Source organism: Primulina eburnea, chromosome 14 (assembly GCF_022965805.1).
Source record: "Primulina eburnea isolate SZY01 chromosome 14, ASM2296580v1, whole genome shotgun sequence".
In the NCBI taxonomy this organism is placed as follows: Eukaryota; Viridiplantae; Streptophyta; class Magnoliopsida; order Lamiales; family Gesneriaceae; genus Primulina; species Primulina eburnea.
Window position 1 is genome coordinate 12,576,357 of NC_133114.1, and position 3,262 is coordinate 12,579,618.

The window sequence follows — 3,262 nt, forward strand, 5'->3', positions numbered from 1 at the left end:
ACCAGATGGCAGAGATCTATGTCAGAGAAGTGGTCAGATTACACGGAGTGCCGAAGTCATTTGTATCAGACCGTGATCCTCGATTTACTTCGCACTTCTGGCAGAGTTTGCAGCAGGCTCTCGGTACGAAGTTACATCTGAGTACTGCATATCATCCACAGACCGACGGACAGTCAGAGCGGACTATCCAGACATTGGAAGTTATGCTGAGAGCAGTAGTGCTTGATTTCAGCACTAATTGGCAAGATGCATTGCCTCTTTGTGAGTTTTCGTACAACAATACCTATCAGACGAGTATTGAGATGACACCATTCGAAGCGTTGTACGGAAAGAAGTGTTGATCCCCTCTCTATTGAGATGATATCTCTGAAGCGCCTGAGATTGGACCGGATATGATCAGAGATATGACAGAAAAAGTGAAGCTAATTCGAAAGAAAATGAAGGCAGCGCAAGACAGACAGGCCAAATATGCCAATGTTCGACGTAGACCGTTGGTATTTGAGGTAGGAGATCGAGTATTCTTGAAAATTTCACCTTTCAGAGGAGTTGTCAGATTTGGCAAGAAGAGGAAACTTTCTACACGATACATTGGGCCTTATGAGATTCTCGAGAAGATAGGAGATCGTGTCTATCGACTTGCTTTACCGCCTTCATTATCTGGGATACATGATGTCTTTCATGTATCGTTATTAAGGAAATATCTTCCTGATATTTCACATGCTATGCAACCAGACGAGGCCGAAATGGATGAGACGTTGAGCTATGTTGAAAAACCGAATCATGGCACTGAAGAACGAAGACCATTCCTGTAACACCCTAAAAACAAAGGTGCATAAATATATTTTTATTAGTATAAATTTTATTATTTTCATTTTTAAAATTTTAACACATTATTTTTCGGTACAAATTTTATTTGTCTAAAGTGTCTAGAAATATATTAAAATACATCACAATACACTTAAAAATTCATCAAGCACTATAAGGTTCTCATTTCAAAATCAAATACCCAAAATATAATAAAATATAATAAATATTATAACTAAACTCAACATATATGTTAAGTAATTAATTACAATAATTATTAAGTTCAATATAGGATAATTATGTTCAGTAATTAGATACACGAATATAATAATATTAAGTTTGGATAAACATGAGATTTTTTCTATTTAATAAATAAAAATAATAATAATAATAATAAAAGGATAATTATGAAGTCTCGGCTATAAATACTGAATACCATTTCCAAATCACAAATTCAAAACCAACGAGAGAAAGATCAGCCGAAAGAAAAGAAAGAAGAAAGAGAGAGAAGAGGAAAGAAAAGATAGAAAAAAGAAGAAAAAATAGAAGGAAAAGCTATACCCTTTCCGAAAAATCACAAAAAATAACCAACTATTCACCTCATATCATAAAAAAATATAGCACCGGAGGTGAGGCAAGAGGATCGACCAAAGCCAAGAAAATCAAATAAAGATATTACGTGAAACGGCGTCGGTATACCGTATTCAAGCTAGGTAATTTTCGCTTATCTTTCTTATAGTTACACACCAAACTAGAGGTCGACTTTAATAAAAAAGTTGTACCTCTTGTTGCATAGATGAGGTACATACCGTCCGTCATCCCAAAATATTGTCGGAACTAACATTTCCGGAATGCCGGAGTACCTCAGTTAGCCATATGACGATATTTAATTCTGGTATTGATCGGCTAGGAATTTGACAAACTTTCAACGGAAGAATTAAAGATTGTAAAAAGTTACACATGCTGGAAAAAAACGGGCCGCGCGTGGCCTCCGGACGGCCAGCCACGCGCCAGCACCGTCAGCGCGTGTACTACACGCGCCGGAACGGCGAGTTTCCGGTGGCCGATCATTGCTGATGATATTTCCGACTTTTTGGCCATCTTTCGTAATATTTGGATATACCTTCTAATTAATATGAATTTTTGAAACTTAATTAAAATCCACCGGATTAAATTTTGAACAAAAAAAATAATCTGGAAATGATCAGATAGTTACTTAAAAACTCTAACATATAAATATCATTCATAATATATTTTTAGGCCTTGCTCCAGGAACTCGGAGTATTAATCAAGCCTAAATTGTAAGTTATCAGGTGAGGAAATTACTGTTCATTCTTCCTATTAAAGCCATTGGCATTTGGCCTGGAAATTTCAATAGCATTTATTTAATGTTCAAATATCATCCACTGTTCATTTCAATTACTGATATATTTTTTTGCATATTTATGAATGGATTGATATATCATGAATGAATGAATGGAGTCATGGACAACGGATTTCGGTCCGGAAATTGAGTCCACTGGACAACGTGGCTTCGGCCCGGAAAATGAGTCCAATGAACAACGGGTCAAAAGTCCCGGGTATATGGTTCATCTGAACAACGCGCACCGAATATTTCGGTCCGGAGAATGGTTCACCCGGCTCGTAAAAGTGCTCAATTAGAGCCACCAATGTTAATTTATGGAATTTTCATTTATCTATTTTTTTCATTGCATATCATTCATAATATCTAAATTTTAATTCCTATTATTTCATGTATAATTATTATGAAGTGTTATTTAAAAGCCATATACTGATTTAAACTCACTAAGTCCTCAAAGACTTAACCCTCTGTTTCTTTTCGTCTATTGTAATTTCCAGACACAGGAACCCCCGAATTGGAACAAGAGGAAAATAACTGAAGCTGAAATAAGAGCATTTGAATGTTGAGATGATCTGTTTATAAATGAATGTCAAACTACCACTGTAACATAATTGTACATATGAATGTTAGACTTCCGCTGTAAAATAATTGTACATATTTGAAATAAGAATGTAAATATTTGTAGATAATCCTTAAATTATTATAAAAAATATTCAAATTTTTATCCACAATATCTTTCTAATAATAATAATGGTAAAAATAAAAATAGAAGTTCAATAAAGAAAGATTGAAAGTAAATGTAACACCTAGTAAGGGAATAATTATGAATTCCTAAACCGGACGCCACAGAGGTGGTATCAGAGCCTAGGTTTCTTAGAACCTAGAGACAGAAGCCTAAGGTTTATTATAATGTCATACTTTATGTTGTCTTCATAATATTAATAATCATCATCTTTTGTAGGCATTATGATTATCATAGTCATCATTTTTTGTAGGCATGATGACTCAGGTTCCTTGTTCTATTGTAAATATTTGAAACATGTCTTGTTTATAAATAAAACTGACTGTTTACCCTCTGACATAACTATGTGCATT

The 3,262-nt window shown here is 34.5% G+C and overlaps 1 long non-coding RNA gene across 1 annotated transcript; it reads left to right on the plus strand.

Annotated features, from left to right (window-relative positions):
* Positions 1-1,421: 1,421 nt before the first annotated feature.
* Positions 1,422-2,720, plus strand: LOC140811593 (uncharacterized). Its single transcript, XR_012113494.1, has 3 exons — positions 1,422-1,517; positions 2,065-2,117; positions 2,665-2,720. It is a non-coding gene; the product is annotated as an uncharacterized lncRNA (long non-coding RNA).
* Positions 2,721-3,262: the final 542 nt, after the last annotated feature.